At 40.7% G+C, this 17,247-nt stretch overlaps 1 protein-coding gene and 1 long non-coding RNA gene across 4 annotated transcripts in view; one reads left to right on the top strand and one right to left on the bottom strand.

Moving 5' to 3' along the window:
- ABCC4 (ATP binding cassette subfamily C member 4) overlaps positions 1-17,247 on the top strand; it is a 269,468-nt gene that overhangs the window by 176,665 nt on the left and 75,556 nt on the right. The gene's annotated exons all lie outside the window — the stretch shown is intronic.
- Positions 488-15,959, bottom strand: LOC120395187. The gene is made up of 3 exons (XR_005592510.1): positions 15,868-15,959; positions 6,142-6,243; positions 488-558 (listed from the first exon to the last, which is right to left on the bottom strand). It is a non-coding gene; the product is annotated as an uncharacterized LOC120395187 (long non-coding RNA).

Genomic DNA, 17,247 nt, shown 5'->3' with positions numbered 1-17,247 from the left:
TAACAAGCTGCAGATGCCTGTGCAGGTCTACAGGTCTGCCAGCTCAGGCAGACAGTCTTTCAGAGTGGCTTCTTTCCTCTCTGGCCTGTGGTTCACATGCAGATGGGGTGTATACATTCTATCACAGGTGTCCCTTTTGACCTTGCCCTCGCTCTCTAGACCTACATATCCAGGTCCTATTTAAGTTGAGCTTCTTCTTGCTTCACAGTATTTCCAGAATCCACACCCCAAGACCTTCATTCAGGCACTTATGTCCCATTTTGACTATTGAAGCTTCCTTCTCTTTGGCCTCTCTGACATCTACCTTGTCTCACAAAAAAGATTCTGTTAAGATCAACTTTCTGATCCATTGCTTTGATCAGGTCAACACTGGTTCTCCTTCCTTTATTGCATCAAACACAAACATCTGGTCCTTCTCTTGAAGACCCTTTATCACTTGGCCCCTTCATATTTAGCTAGTTTCTGTCTTACCTTATCAGGATCCATTTTTGGGGGGCTCAGCTGGGTGCTCTACACACACACAGTAGCAGACAGTCTGTGCCTGGAAGAATTTATTATCTAAATAGAGAAGAAAGTCACAAGGTGGGGGAAAGCCAAGTGAACAATGTGACAGCAGCAAATAGTATGTTAGTTCCACAACATTTTGGGGTTGGGGGGGCAAGAGGGAGTTACTAAATGAAAAGTGAAGGGGGGACATTGTAAGGAATGAGACTGAAGGGACAGGATGGGGTGACAAGGGTAAGAGGGGCAGATGTGGAGAGAAGCTCAGGTGAAGAGCCTGTGAAGGAACAAGGAAAGGGGAAGGAGGGAATAAAGTCAGCACAGACAGAGAAAGTTCAAGAATAACTGTAGAACATTCTCTGAATGTCCAAAGGTCCCTGATTTGGCTACTTCTGCAGCTGCTCTTACCAGCTGGAGTTTGATTCCTTTCTGCAATTTCCCCCGAAAGCTACATGGCAGAGGGGAGATCCTAGTGCTCCCCCAGATTAGAGTGTTTCCCTTGCACAATTCTGGCTCCAGGGGGATAAGTCAGGGAGGGGTATCCCTGGCTGGACTCCATTTTAACCCCTGCCCCACAGTGCTGAGCTTGCTTCTCCTCCTACCCAATGGAGTCTCTGTAGCTGGTTCGTCCCTGCAGTTTTTCTCCCGTCCATCACCACTTTGCTTCTCTCACAAGGTCATATATGTGTTGTTCATGCCCTCTGTGCACAAAAGACTGTCCTGAGCTTATCCACAAAGTAGATCTACTACTTTATTGTTCTTGAAGTCTTTTGTCAAGAGCCATCTCTGCCATGATTCCCATAGTTAAACTACCAATGGATAATGGCTTGTAGAAATTCACTAACTGCTCTTTCTTTTATAATTTTATTTATTTTTTCCTTAAAAGCACATAGCAGGTCTTGTGACCCCATTACTGTTACCCTCTTCCCCCTTTTCCTGTCCATTTCCCTTGTTATCTGCTGCAACCCTTTGTGTTGGTGTTTTGTCTTAATCTAAATTGTGAGCCCTTCAGGGCAAGGACTGTCTGTTACTACATGGTTGTCCAACACCCAGCACAATGGGACTTTGAGTCTCACTGGGCCTGTGGGTGCTACCATAATGCAAATAACTAACAATAGCACCACCTTGTGACAGTCCTAAATACTACACTTTTGTTTAATTTGTTTCTATTTTGTAATCACTTGTTGACTTGTTATTCCAGTGTAAATCTAAGCTTAAAATATACTGTTTCAAAGTCTATTTGTAATTGTGTAACGTATTTCCAGAGACATGAAAAAAGTTAGATTTATAGGATCGTGAGATTTCCCCCCCCCTTAATTTGCTTTTAATATATATGCATGTCTCAAATGTAACCTACTTTATTAATGTAAACAATCTATCTTTCAGCTCTCAAAGAATGTAGGTGATACAATTAAATTATGCTTGTATATGATAAGGAGTGATCACTGTGGTGAATGCTGAAGAATATTCATAAAGTGTAAAGTTTGCTTTCATAGGTTTAGTTTCACGTATCACTGCCTTTCTGGTTATCACTAGAAACAATTGGAATAAATCATGACACTGTATTCTAATATTAACTGCTTTGTCTAACTGTAATGACGTATTGTTTACATCTTCAAGAAATGTAAATTTCTAATAGATGACCAGTAGAGAGGGTATATTATAATATTATCTTTGTCAAGTATCATTACTTAAGATAATATGGATTTTTCTCTTTTTGTTTAATGTATCTAATCTTATATGCCATTGTGGATTGCTTAAGAAGAAATTAACTTTGTTTGTCTAATTAGAAATATAGGGTATAAGATTTCCTATACATTCAAACAGCTTTTGCTATTAGTGAAAGCTATAGATAAGGCTGTATAATTATTTTTATGATAACCCCTTTTTTCAGAAGCTGATTGCTCAAAGGAAGTTATACAAAAAAAATCCATATGCATAATCTCTGTCCATCAGTTTGGGTTATCATTGTGGAAGGAGGGAGGAAAATTTAAGGAAATTTTTTTCAGCCATATCTTAGTTTTAGTCAGGGAGAAAATTCCCCTCCCCCCTCATTCTAAAAAACCCTCTGTTACAATTCCAAGATTGGGAATAAAGGATGAAAGACTAGCTGCAGATTGATTCCAGCTGGATAGAGGCCAAACTCAACATCCCGCAAAATTTAAGTTGCTCTTTGAACATGATGGTGGAGTAAGCACACTTACAGTGTTGTTGTGCCACTCCTAAACACAATGGGTAGAATGATGGTCCCATTAAAGTCAGTAACAAAACTCCCATTGGTTTCAGTGGGGACAAGTTTTCAATTCTATTCTATATAGATTTTTATACCGTGCTCATCACTGTAGTAACTGAGTGCCTTTTAGTAGTACATCAAGCCATGTGACTACATCTGTGCCATGTGTTTGTTCTCTTATCCTGTCCTTAGAGGGTGAAGTGCATGGAGTAGAGTGTCTTATTTTGGTAAGGTTTTTCTGTTTGTTTTTTGTTAAATATTCCTGTTGTTATGTATTTACATTAGAGAAGGGAAGGTCAAAGAAATGTGCCTTTGATTTGGAGTGGAAGTTGGTGAGGTTTGTGATAGTCTTTACTTCCTGGGGGAGTTCATTCCACAGTCTTGGACCAGCCCGGGAGAAGGTTCTGTCTCCCACACACAGACAAGCTTGACTCTTATTGTTGAGAGTTCTGTTGTGCCTGAGGAGCGAAGTTGTCAACCATGATGTTCATCCTGGAGCTTTAAGTGGTCTTTTAGGTACAGTTGGCCCAAGTCATTAAGCTCTTTGAAGATGAGGACCAAGATCTTGAACGCAGCAAAGAGTCTTGTGGCACGTTATAGACTAACAGACATTTTGGAGCATGAGCTTTCATGGGTGAATACATGCATCCAACGAAGTGGGTATTCACCCACGAAAGCTCATGCTCCAATACGTCTGTTAGTCTATATGGTGCCACAGGACTCTTTGCTGCTTTTACAGATCCAGACTAACACGGCTACCCCTCTGATACTTGACAAGATCTTGAACGTGATTCAAAATTATGTGGGCAACCAATGTAAAGAACGGGATAGATTTGATGCACTCATGGTGGCCTGTGTTGCTGAGGAGATGCATTGCAGCATTTTGTATTAGTTGGAGTTTCCTAAATGCTAAAGGGTTCATACCCAGGGATATCACATTGCTGTAATGCATCCAAGAGGTGACAAAGGCATGAATAACTGAGGTCAACTCTTCATCCGCTAGGATGGGATGGAGTTTCCTAGCTAACAGTGGTGGTAGAAAGCATTACTCACTGCCATTCCACGTGTTTCATATATGATGGGCAAAAGACATGGAATATCAGTGCTAACTTTTCCAAACTTTGAGTAGCAAAAACACCACTAGTATGGGATCTTCTTTGACAGTACAAGCTGATGGAGAAGAAAAGGTGCCTTAGGAATCGTATGAGATGTGGGCCTGCTAAATTGTGTGGTAGAATAGGCCTTTTATGAATATCAGTTTTGTAGCTCTCTTCGCTAGGCACTTTACTGGTTAAAAACAGATGTCAGTTTGGACAAGGCTAAAATAGACATAAAGATTAGCAAAGAAAACATTGATGTACAAATCTTCATAGAGGCTTGGGTCAAAAAATAACTTAATAGAGGGAAGATGAGGCTCAAGAAAATCAGATGAGGGTGTGAAATGTCACATTTACTGGGTTTTTAAGAAGCAGCACAGTCCTAATTATCTTCTCCAATATGAGAGAGGATATTATAAAAGCTGCTAAAAGTTTTGGAGATCTTATACAGGATGGTAATAACATGTGCTTTCCTGACCATAGCCACATGACACAGGCAGGCGGAAAGCCTTCTAAATGAGCATTTCAAAAGGAAAGAGTTGTGTATTCAGTGATGTTCTGTGTTGTCATCATACCAATCTGACTCTGAATGATATAATATTGCAATCTGCATTGCCATTCACCTGGACCCTCTCTGACTCAAATCTCTCCAAAGTTGTGGATTTTGCCACACCAGTCCTGATAGAATGCATACCAAAATTTGGTGGTTTGAGCACCAAGTGGTTAACATGTCACTCAACACTGTGGCAAAAGGATATCTGGTCAGGTAGCTACCATCCCTGTGTACAAATGGAGGTTCTAACTTCTGTGTGTGCAAAGCTAGAAATGCTCTCATGTCTTTCTCTGGACATATCTGTTCATCTGAGCATTCTTTTAGTTCTGTTGTGGATACACATCCCTGTTTGATCAGTCTTTGACTCTTTATAGACCACTGTTCCAATAGACCCCCCTTTTTTTTGGTCATGCTAGCATCTGGAAAATATCCTGCATTGTAAATTTTATCCATGCATGCTAGTGGGGATTATATTGTTTTGTAATAAATTATATATTTTTATAATATTGCCAACTCCAAGCACAAAGACATGAATCAGATCTGCAAAATCATGATTATCTTAAAAATCACAAGATTTTAAAAATAACTTTAGGTTATCTTTTTATTTGCTTTTTGAGCCTTTAGATTGCAATAGGGTCACACTGTCAGTCTTTTCTCTACCACCATGAATGCTAAAAACTCTTTTTTTTTCTTTTTAATGGAAGTTATGATTCTCAGGTAATCATCTGACTTCAAGAACTGGGGCTTTAAGAAAATCACCAAATATTGTGAGACTTGCAATTAAAATCTTGAGAGTTGGCAACATTCTTTTTATATTGTTTAAGAAGTTCACTGCTAATGTTTAATGGTGCAGTGTGTCCAAAGCCTGTTTTAGATTCTAGCTTCTTGCATTGTACCACATTAGCAAGCAATTGCTTTTTAATATTATTGGAGAGCATCCTTATAAAAAAAAGTCACATTTCTATATTCTTTGATTCCTATAAACAAACTAAAAATGGCTTTGAAAGGAAACATAAATATGTCTCTAGTTATTTCAGTCCATTGTTCTAGCCTCATAGGAAGAAAAGCAATGTGCAGTGGATGTAGTTTAATTAGGCTGCAACTTTATTAACTTATCTGGGAATATCGGGCAATAAATTATACTGCGCAGGTCATCATTCTTCCCTTAATCATCTCCATCTATTGGGACTAACAGTTTTCCCCTTTCCCAACCTGGAAGTAGCCCATTGTTGAGAAGCTCTTCCCTCGTGTGAGGGTTAAGAGGGGCTGGAAAGAAAGGGGGTGCCAGATGTTAGGGGCACCAGCCCCCTTCTCCAGCTTGTTTAGGAGATGACTTCCCTAAATCCCCTTCCATCTCCTGTTTATCAGGGAACTGGAACCCTTTTGGAATGATTACCTGCACTGGAGACCTACCACATCTGGTATCTACTGAGCTATGACATCTTGAGCTAACCTCCTTACCTATCCCACCGGATCTCTGATCTGCTACGAGGAGGGTGAGAAAACCCACCCTGCCTTGGCCAGTCTGGCAGAGGGAAAAATTCCTTTCTAGCCCCAAAGATCAAGTCAGCTAGCACAATGTCCATAGCAGATCAGAAGAGACCCAGTTATACTCTGATCCCATGAGTGGGAGGGTGAGTGCTGCTGTCGGTGGAGGATTCCACATAGAGGGCATGGGGTATAACCCCCCCTACCCCCCGCCGCCCCTATGCGCCTGATAGGTCGATGCTGTCACCTGAGCTGGACTTCTGGCTTACCTCTTGCTCAGTGGGGGCCCTCAAAGCCACCATAACCCCTTTTCTTTCTTGTCCATTCAATAGCAGTAAGCACATTCTGAGCTATATCGTTTAAATTACTTCCTGGAAAGAGATCCAAAAGAGAACAAAATGAAATAAGAAATGATCTGACTACAATCAGGATTTATACATCATCATACAGTTATATCACACATGCTCTTTCAGAAGTTAGTGTCTTCATGGTACCCAGAAATCCAAGTGAGAGTCCAGTAAATGATCTGACTGGTAAAGAGCCAACAAGTCATACATTTTATATGGCCTATTCCAAGTTTTTGCTATGTTGGTGATTTGTGAAAATGTGAGTAGAGGAAGCATTTGTGTATAATAAGTGTGAATGGTTGCCATTTATATATATATTTTACTTCACACAATGTTAGCAATGCATGATGCCATGTCCTCTTATTACTGGGACCTGTTCATTCATTAAAAAAAAACTGCTTATTTTATAGGTTGTTAGACTCCTGGAATTACAATGCTCTTGCTCCTCATATAAAAGTGGAAGTATACAAAAAATAAATTAATATTGAAATGTATTCGCAATGCATTTAAAGAGGTGGGATATTTTATTTCTTGCTTTTGTATTCACCCTGTTTGCATTGCATTACATCCAACACTTAATTTTTCTCAAATGCAGGGAAATTTGATAATTAAAACACCCTCCTCCCCAGCAAAGCTAGTGGAAAAAAACAAGTCAAGACTCTTGAGTGCAGTCAGTGTTTTTGGTTGTCTTTTCTTTTTTTCTTTAGGTGTTAGTATAAGAGGGACAAAATTTAAAGCTATTTCTGAAAAGGAAAGGAGAGAATAAATAAGCTGTATTATTATGATTAAAGATCTTATTATAAACAAAAAAAGATGTGGTTTTGTATTTGGTGGATAAAGCTATGGTTTTTAGCTAGAGGCTATTCAAAATCGTTAAATGATTCTGATCTCTTTATTTACTGTGAAGGAACACAGTGATTTAGGAAAATATTGATATATGAAATGAGAGGCAGTAAGTGAGCTCAGTGATCAATAATTTGAAAATTGCTTGTGAACATACCATAAAAGAAGGTAAAATCTTTTGTAAAAGAGATTATTTAGGGGCTTATTTTATTGCAGCCACTAAATCTTATTCTGTATGGAGAATCCTGGTAAGACTGAAATTGTAGAGAAAGTGGTTAACTGGTAATGCTGTATTATAATACAGTGTCTGACACTTAAGGTGAAGGTAATTTGAGAGCAGAAAAGTAGTACAGTAGTGGGAATCAAGATACTTTTAAATGTAGCTATTGTTAATGAGGAATTTGCATACATTCTGTGCTGAAATTTTAAGCTCGGGAGATCAAATATTGAATGTTAATAAGATATGTGTTTTCCTGACCATATACACGTGAATAAGGTTGCTAACTTTCTAATTGCACAAAACCAAACACCCTTGTGCTGCCCCTTCTCCGAGGCCCTGCCTCTCCTCCATCCCTTCTCTGAGGCCCCACCCTCACTCCAGCTCCCCTCCTTCTGTCGCTCGCTCTCCCCCACCCTCACTCATTTTCACTGGGCTGGAGCAGGTGGTTGGAGTGTGAGAGGGTGTGAGGACTCTGGCTGGGGGTGCGGTCTCTGTGGTGGGGCAAGGGCTGAGGGGCATGGGATACAGGAGGGCGCTCTGGGCTGGGGATGATGTGAGAGGGGATGTGGGCTCTGGGCTGGGGCCAGAGAAGAGTGGGTTGGGGTGCAGGAGGGGTCTCAGGGCTAGGGCTGAGGGGTTTGGAGTGTGGGAGGGGCTCAGGGCTGTCGTGCAGGAGGAGGTTCTGACCTGGACCAGGGAGTTTGGGTGTGGGAGGGGGTTCTGACCTGGGGCAGGCAGCTGGGTTGCGAGAAGGGGTGAGGAGTGCAGGCTCTGGGAGAGTGTTTGGGTACGGGGGTGGTTCTGAACTGGGGCAGAGGGTTGGGGTGCGGGTAGTGGTGTAGGGTATGGTAGGGACTTAGGGTGCAGGAGGGGGTTCCAACCTGGAGCAGGGGGTTGGAGTGCGGGTAGTGGTGCAGGGTATGGTAGGGACTTAGGGTGCAGGAGGGGGTTCTAACCTGGGGCAGGGGGTTGGGGTGCAGGTGGGGGTGCAGGCTCTGACTGAGTGGTGCTTACCTCAGGTGGCTCCAGTCGGCAGTGCAGCGGGGTTAAGGCAGACTCCCTGCCTGCCATGGTTCTGCACTGCTCCCAAAAGCAGCCTGCCTTAGCTCTGTTGCACCGCTGACCGGAGCTGCCAGGGTCCCTTTTCGACCAGATGTTCTGGTCCCAAACTGGACTCCTGGCAACCCTACATGTGAAACAGGCAAGTGGAAAGACCTTTAGATGAACCATTTAAGTCCCACTTAAGATCTCAAAATAGAGTTTAAGTGCTACTTGAGTGGTGCGTGGGCTTTGTGCTGGTCTTCTGCACAGAGGTGGATTTAATCAAAAGTTCATGAAAATAATGATACTAGTTGGAATAAGCAGCTCAGGAACAACAGCAGTAAAGTTTGAGAACAATAAATCACACCAGATAGTGTATTCATCTGGTGTCATCCAGTAAGAGTGTTAACAGTATCAAAATACAGCCCATATGTAGTAACGGGACAACACTTGCATAAAAACTATCAGCCAGTTTTTGTAAATATCTCTCTTTTGTAGCTGATTTTCTCTCATTTTCTTCTTCTTTTTAATCTTATACTTGAAAATTAGACAAACACAAACTGTGTTCAGATTTTCTTGCAGTTTCTTAACTCTTTTCCTCTTTTCTTTTTGACAGTCTTTGACAGTCTTTTGACAATCAAGTCTTTTTCAAGTAGTAAATTAATTTGGGTAGCAAGCACCCCATCTGAATTTGTTACATGCTGGCAGTTCAGATAAATGGATGTTATGATCTCAGCACATTTCTGCCCAGTACCACTGTGTGCCCATTTGCAAGAATCTGAGAAAGTGATAATATTCCTGTCAGTTTCAGGCCTCTGAGGAAAAATATGGGGCAGAATTCATTTGTATTTATAGGATGCCTGTAGGGAAGCCAGCAATTTTGTGTTGCAGTTTACATGGGCATGTGGTGCTAACTCCATATAAAAAAAAGATAAGAGGCCTATAGACATTTATTTGTGGGAACATGTAAGTAAAGCCAAAATGGATCAGTAATTGTCACTTACACAGGAGATGTATTTTCAGATTTCTCGTTGGAGAAATCTGTTAAACTTATGTTACCTTTCAGAGTCTGTCCATTTTTAATTATTTTGTTGATTGGATGATTGCATTAAGTTGTATTTTACTAGGTTGATGCAATGTGTGCTTCCTGCCAGCATTTGATATGGATAAATCCACTTTTTTTTCTGATTTGATAAACTGGAAGACTTCTTATAGTTGCAGTAGAATGTATTTATTAAACTATGTGTATATACTCAGTGTGGGTGGAAAAAAAGTGTGTGTGTCATAGTTTAACAGACCAAGACACATATGGTGTTGTTACCAACTTATACCATTAGCAGAGCAGAATAGAAAAAACCACATTTAATATCGGTAAATTTGGGTATATTTGTACTACAGAATATACATCTCTGTGTGTAAAAGTTCAGTTCTGCATAGTTATTGCCTTTCACTCCCATCTTGTGTATATTGTTGTTGAACAATATATAAAATAATTTTAAAATGATTTATGATTTGGGATGGTTAATGCATGTGTGACTTTTTGTATAATTAGTGATTTCCTCTCCTTATAGCCAATCTGGTGTAAATAAATCTGTTGTTTATATGCAGCTGTAATGCACCCTGTTATGGAAAAACCGTTAGAAGCATACCAATACTGGCTCCTCTTCTTTGCTTGCTCGTTACTGCCCTGCTTCAAACAGCTTTCTGAAGCACGTCAGCATAACACTTCACTGGGAATTTCCACCCTAATCTTGCTGAGTAGAATAGATATCTGCCAATCGCACACTTTCTACTGTGTAGCTGCCCAAGCATGTGAGAAACTGTTTTCCTCTCGCAAAAATTTGCACGATTTTGAACAGTTTTGTGTGTGTGTGTGTGCGCACACGCCTCATGAGCCTGTTTTCCAGCTGTTGGGGCACTAACCTGGGATGTGGGAGACCCAGGTTTAAATTCGTGCTCTGTCTGATTCACCTCTGAGAGGTGACTCGCTGCTCCAACTGCTGAGATATAGTCAGTCTCTGTCTTTCCATTTTGTCAAAAAATTCCCAACCATATCTAGTCCTGACTCAGCTAAGTACTTCAGCACATGCATAACTTTAAGCATGCAGTAAGCCTGAAGAAGTAAATGGGACTACTTGATCTTAAATTATGTGTATGTGCGTAAGTACCTTGCAGAGGCAGTTCCTAAATGTACAGATCCCCAAGCACTCTGTGTGTTGCTTCCAAGGGGGTTACGAGGGCTTGGAGGCAGTGAGGGATGATGCTGTTTGGGTCTGTTACTCTTCTTTCAGCCTGTTTGTGGACAGTGGAGCAACATTTTTGCTTCTAACCATCTCCCCATGCAGTAGAGTGGGTGGTAATGACCAGGGGCGGCTCTAGAAATTCCGCCGTCCCAAGCAGGGCGGCGCGCTGCGCCGCTCGCGCCACCCTTCCCCGGTCCCGCGGCCGGGGCAGAAGTGGCTGCAGACGGTCCCGTGGTCCCGCGGTTCCGGTGGAGCTCCGTCCGATCCGCGGGACCAGCGCACCCGCCGCAGTCATGCCTGCGTGAGCTCAAGCGGAGCCGCGGGAAGAGGGGACCCTCCGCAGTCATACCTGCAGCAGGTCCGCTCATCCTGGAGCTCCGGTGGACCTCCCGCAGGCATGACTGCGGGAGGTCCGCCGGAGCCAAATGCCGCCCTGCCAGGACAATGCCACCCCACGCTTGGCGCGCTGGGGTCTGGAGCCGGCCCTGGTAATGACCCCTAAAGTAATTTGTAGTAAAGCAGATGTCCTTGAGCTTTAAACCTGATGTTCAGGCCCATTCCCATGTAACTGTTCAGGTTACAAAGGAAACCAACATTTTATTAATAAAGTGTACATTGAGTAAAAGTGTGGTACCGTATGTTCAAAATGCTCCATAATAAGGATTAGCCTAATCTCTACAGGGAAAGTGTTCTAGGCAAAAAACAAGCATCTCTACAGCTCTATCCCCAGCAGTCTTACTCTAAAACCTTTTCTCATTCAAAATAAGTGAGTCAGCAGACCAGCAATAACAAAGTAGGTCTGAAATGTATGTTGACCCAAGTGAATATAGTGCTTTATAAATTATTTGCAAGACTTTAAAATCAATCCATCCATTTTATTCTGTTGTAAAGGAATGTTTTGATTAATACATTGGCCAGAAAGTAAAGCAGGATAGTAAAATTCATTTAACAAAGATTACTAATCACTTGATTTTGGGAATTTGGATTGTGTAATGCTAAATGCTAATAGTAGCACTTGAAGGTTAATGTGGAGGATAATAACGTATAACTGGTAGAAGAAAATTCTTTCATTGTCTGGTGTTTAGATCATAAATGTTGATTCAGTTTGGATTATATTCCTTTAATTATTTAGTATGAATAAATATTTTAAATAGGTGTGGTAAATTGTCAAGTATTTTCATTGTTTGGATGAAAAGATTTGAACATCTACTCCAAAGTACCAACAAACAGCTGCAGAACCAAAGTGGATATAGAGCACCTGAACACATTCTGATTCATGAAATTAAAGCAGTTTACAGAGTTAGTAAGAAAAGAATATCACACTCTGAGGTTTGATGTCCTTTTCATGCAGAACAAAAGAGTTTCGATTCTTTCACTTCAAGTTTAGCCTAACCATTGTGTAGTAAGGGAGGTTTAATGAATCATTGTTTAACTTAGATACTGCCAAGTATTTGACAGTTAAATAGTCTCAAATGTGTACATAGCACTTTGCTGACAGACCCTTATTTAACTGTGATTAATTGGCATTGAATAGTTATTTAATTACTTCAGAATAAATCTAAGAACAGAGTGTGGTTTGATTAAGTTATTTAATGCAATAACATACATGAAATTGCTGGAGTGAGCACGTTCTCCACTGCAGCTTGCTACTGAAATTACACAAAGCGTTTGGGAGTTTCACAATACCAAAAATAGCAGGTTCTTTTGGCAGATTCAAGTACTCTTGCAACACTGACACTTTAAAAGATTTATGAATAGATTTATGGGAAGACTTTTTTTGGTCAGTGTAGGTTATCCATCTATACAATGTCTATATTTTTAGTAATTTTGCTTCTTTTAAAATGCTATGTGAAGAAGATGTGATTCCTATTTGAATAATTCAGGTTGCATGCAGTAGTTGAGTTTGATAATTTTTCAAGCTGAAAATGTGGGTTAATTCTAAGGCAGGATTTTTGAGGGAACATACATACTACACATTCAGTGTCCTGAAAATACCAGTCCAAATGATCCATAGAACACTTACAGCTTATTTAAGGGACTTGGGGAAGCGTAAGGGAGCCCATAGAGATGGTGATTGGGTATGAGAGCCCCAGAGGGTTTAGAGAAAATATTTTTAGTAGGCCAGCTTTATAGTTCCCAGATATCAGGTGCAACAATCCTTTGAATCTGGGGAGCAACCCTGGGCAAATTGTGTGTGAATGCTGGCAGAAAACATGTAATCATGTTCTTGGGAAAAGTTTGAGAATTTTTGCAAGAATGACTAATTTTGCTTTCACATCTAGAATCTCTTCTCTTGCACAGTTAATAGTGCATACCCCAGCAACTAAACCATGTGCTATTTAAAAAGGAGAAGTAGACTTTTGTTTCTTCATATCTTGTGAAACAATCTTCAGTTTGAATTAGAAATTTAGGGTAATGTCTACACTGCAGTTAGAAACTCCATGGCAGGCTTGTGCCAGCTGACTCAAGCTTGCGGGGCTTGGGCTAAGGGGCTCTTCAATTGCAGTGTAGATGTACAGGCTCAGGCTGCAGCCTGGCCTCTGGGACCCTCTCATCTCGCAAGGTCCCAGGGCTCAGTTCTCGGGCTACAGCCCGAGCCTGAATGTCTACACCGCAGTTGAACAGTTCTTTAGTCCAAGTCCCACAAGCCCAAGTCAGCTGCACAGGCCAGCCACGGGTGTCTAATTGCAGTGTAGACATATCCATATTGTGAATATGCAGTCTCTACGGATGCAACATCAGAATGGCAAATCCCTGAATGGGGCACTGAGATTTGGATGCAGACTATTCTCTGTGACTGGTCCCTGATGATGGAATTTGCTCTCTCTGGTGAGCTGTCATAGACTGAGTTTATTACTGTTCAGAGAAGTTATACCTTCTGTGAACTGGGTCCCCGGGCTTGATTCTGATCTCATACAATCAGTGGAGTAACACTGGGGTAAAACCAGCTTTTGTGAAAGTGGGATTAAGGCCCATTGCTTTGTTTGTTTCTTTCTTCTGTACTAGAAATTTTTTGTTTTTATTTGCGAAGCACCCAGGTACAACAGTAATATGGGCACTAGAATAACTAATTAGCAACAGGAGAAGGAAACATGAGCCTTTAGGAGGCAAACACTGCCATGAGCTTAATGATCACAGTCAAGCATTAGCAAAAGGATTGTGCATAAATACTGAATAGATATAAACAACTTTGTGCAATAACTATTGAAGGTTCCAAAATATTAAAATCTTGCAATTGTAGATAGACCTGAATATCCTATTTAGGAATTGGTTGATCCAACTCCAGGATATTTACATTTCTTGTCTTTTCATAGGGTGGATTGTAGGAGGGCCCATTGCTTTCAAGTTCAGTCATGTTCATACACCAACTGTTTTTCTTAGTCATATTTTAGTCCTTGTCATTCCACAGAATTACTATATTTACATTTGAATGTGGATTAGGCAGATTAAAAGATTTTTTCACATTTTATTGATAATGGCAGATTAATTTCTACTTTCCTACTAGCTGCTGTGTCAAAAACATTCTCTAAAAACATATAACAATTTTATAAGGCAATCACCAAAATTACATTTTTGGTATTAATTAGCAATTTGATTATCCATGAGAATTAAGTAGGAGTTTGTTTGTAATGTGGATAAGAGGAGGAGATAGATTCCTCTGGCGTGACTTTCTTATGGTTCACCCAGCTTGGTTTTAGCGTGGGTCTGTATGCATCAAAGAACTTTAGCCAAATGAGATGTTGTTGTAAATGAGAATATTCTGGAACTTGTTCTTGGCAGTCATAATGAGTTTTGGTATTTTTGGTAATTTTTGTGTTGCATATGATTGCGTATGTTTTATTTTATTTTAAAGAGCCAGAACAGAATTTTATTACTGTTGCAACTTAAAACTTTCTCCTTCTCTTTATAGGGGCTGCAGTAGAGCTTTGAAACTTTTTGAGGTAGTGCAAAGGCTTAGTCACTAACCTCTACAGTAACAAACCTCTTAAAAACTCCTTGAGTAACTTTCGCTTGTAAATTGCAATAAAAACCTGTCGGAAAATGGACAACAAAACTTCAGATATTGTTGGGATTGAAACTTCAAAGTGATAAACTGCTTTGTGATAGTTTGTGAGCATTTCAGTACTAATTCGTCTCAGCCTTCTACCCATTAGGGCCTCATCTACAAAAAGGACAAAGTTATAATAATAATAAAATAATAATTGGAGATATACCAATCTCCTAGAGCTGGAAGGGACCTTGAAAGGTCATTGAGTCCAGCCACCTGCCTTCACTAGCAGGACCAATTTTTGCCCCAGATCCCCAAGTGGCTCCCTCAAGGATTGAACTCACAACCCTGGGTTTAGCAGGTCAATGCTCAAACCCCTGAGCTATCCCTGGTTTCACAACTGTGTTAGAGTAACTGTCATGTTGCTCCAGGAAGGAGTTGGCATGTGCTATCTACTCACTGAATCATGGGACATGACGAAGGTATTCCAGGTTTCCTGACGTTGTTAATGCTGACCTGCACTGTACTACTGGTGTGGAAGTAGCCAGTATGAAGGAACGTGCTTTGTGGGTGCCGTGCTGTGTATTATGGAATTTCCTCTGAGGAATAACCAAGATAATTCTGCTGCAATCTCTTATCAGTATTACAAATAAACCAGATTAAAGGTGAATGCCAAAGCAAAATTTAAAACCGAGAGAAGCTCAGGCTTCTGTGCTGTATGTCCCTGCTAAGCAGGTCACAGGGGCAGTCTGAAGAGAAGTTAGCATTACATTTTTTTAAATGATCTTTTCCCTTGTGAAATCCTCTTGGTACTATGTGGTTCCCTTGAAGATATCTCAGAATGTGATGTTAGAGCTACCAGGAGTCTCACTGCAGCACATGCATTTCGTGGGCTGAGTCACCCCTCCTGTGTCAAAACCCCCATGAGGGGACCAAGGGGAAAGAAGCCTCCAAGAGGCGTCCCTTGTTGGAGTTTTCCCTGATCTTTCTGTTCCAACATGAAACAACTGGCAGGGCTCATTTGCAAATCTGGAGGATACCAGAAACTGCAGGATCTCTGCGCTATCTGCATGGAGACCCTGTGTCTCAGAGCTATCTCCATGCCCTTAGTGTGCCCTTCCTCTTCCTCTGCAATGGGTCTGCATGAACAGGGACACCTCCTGGTGATTCCCCATGATTCAAGGGCACCTCAGAACGGGTTACTGTGCCAGAATCAGTTAATTTTCCTGAGTACTCGTTACAAGGTTGAAAGAAGGATTGTGTTTCTCACTTCACCCCACTCCCACCCAATGTGGGGTTTCTCAGTCCCTGACCTGTCCACAGCACATCAATCCTGACCCTGTGGACAGTCTTCTGTGAGGTACTAGGTAAGTGGGGATAGTTCTGTAGAAGGAGCTGTCCTTTCCCACTGTGTGGTGACATCTGCATGGGGATTTTAGGGGCACAGCCTGGTCACATAGTGTTTGTGATGTCACAGAATAATGCACTGTGAGATATCTTCAGTAAACCTAGACATACCAAGAGGCTATCTCAGAGAGAGAAGAGAGACTGTTGAGAGAGCTGGTTTAAAGAAACATTTGTGAACTGAATCATCCTCTCTCAGCTCATCCTGGCTAATGAGAGAGATGTTCATCACAAGCATCTCTGTTTAACTCTGTTTTCATTTTTTAATCTGCAGTTCATCTTTACACCAAACTTTTAAGATCAACAGAATTTTCAGCAGAGGACCTGCTTTTGCCCCTCTACCAGAGGAGGATTTGGAAAGCACTGATTTTTGTCACTTTGCTCCAAACAAAAGACATTCCTTGATCCCTTCCCCTTATGATCCATGATTCCAAAAGAGAGAGAAACCAAATCTCATCACAAAATACATTAAAATAATAGAGTTAGCTAGAAAGAAAAAGAAAGAAAGAAACGTGAATGGGTCCACATGCATAAACCCCTTATGGAAGGCAGGAGTCTCATCCCTAGGTTAAGTGGTACCTTACTTCCTGAGTAGAAGCATCAGTTTGTGGAGTAAAGTACTAATCTACCTAATGGTGGCAGAATGGTGATGTTTATAGTTAAAGCTCTCTTGCTATGACTGAATTTTTTTCACTCAAGTAGAACTTAAGAAAATAGAAGAGAATAAATGCTTCAGTGATAACAGATTAAAAATGTTATTAGTTTTAATAAAGATCAGCATTGTCAAGGTTTTGAATAAATATAAAAAACATGCTGCATCGACATAAAAACATGCCGCATCAACACAAACCTAACTAAAATTTGATTTTAGTAACGTCTGCAATGTGAATTTAAATATGCAAAGATTTCTTTACTTTTTTCTTTTGTGAAATCTAAGTTGTTAAAAATCACAGAACTACTAAAAAGGATCATATTAGGCCTTGTGGAAAAATGCATGCAACTCAGGTAAATGTCAGCGGAACTTGCAAGCAGGTACCAGAGTCAGCCAGGTTATGGCCCATATTGATTGAAGTATATAAGTATTAAGAATCTAGTCCTATAACTGCTTACTTATGTGAATAATGTTATGCATATATGTAAGGGTTTGCAGGATTGGGGTCTTCGGTTCTATCTAAATTATTAGTTTCAGACTGTTATGAAACATTTGAAATGATGGTGACCACACACTATAACTGTTAAATAAACAATTTACATCTGTATTAAAGAAGCATTCATTCAAAAAGAGCATT

This window comes from Mauremys reevesii, linkage group 1, assembly GCF_016161935.1.
Source record: "Mauremys reevesii isolate NIE-2019 linkage group 1, ASM1616193v1, whole genome shotgun sequence".
Classification (NCBI taxonomy): domain Eukaryota; kingdom Metazoa; phylum Chordata; order Testudines; family Geoemydidae; genus Mauremys; species Mauremys reevesii.
Note: the sequence above shows the minus strand (reverse complement) of the source record. Positions and strands in the feature narration are given on the sequence as shown.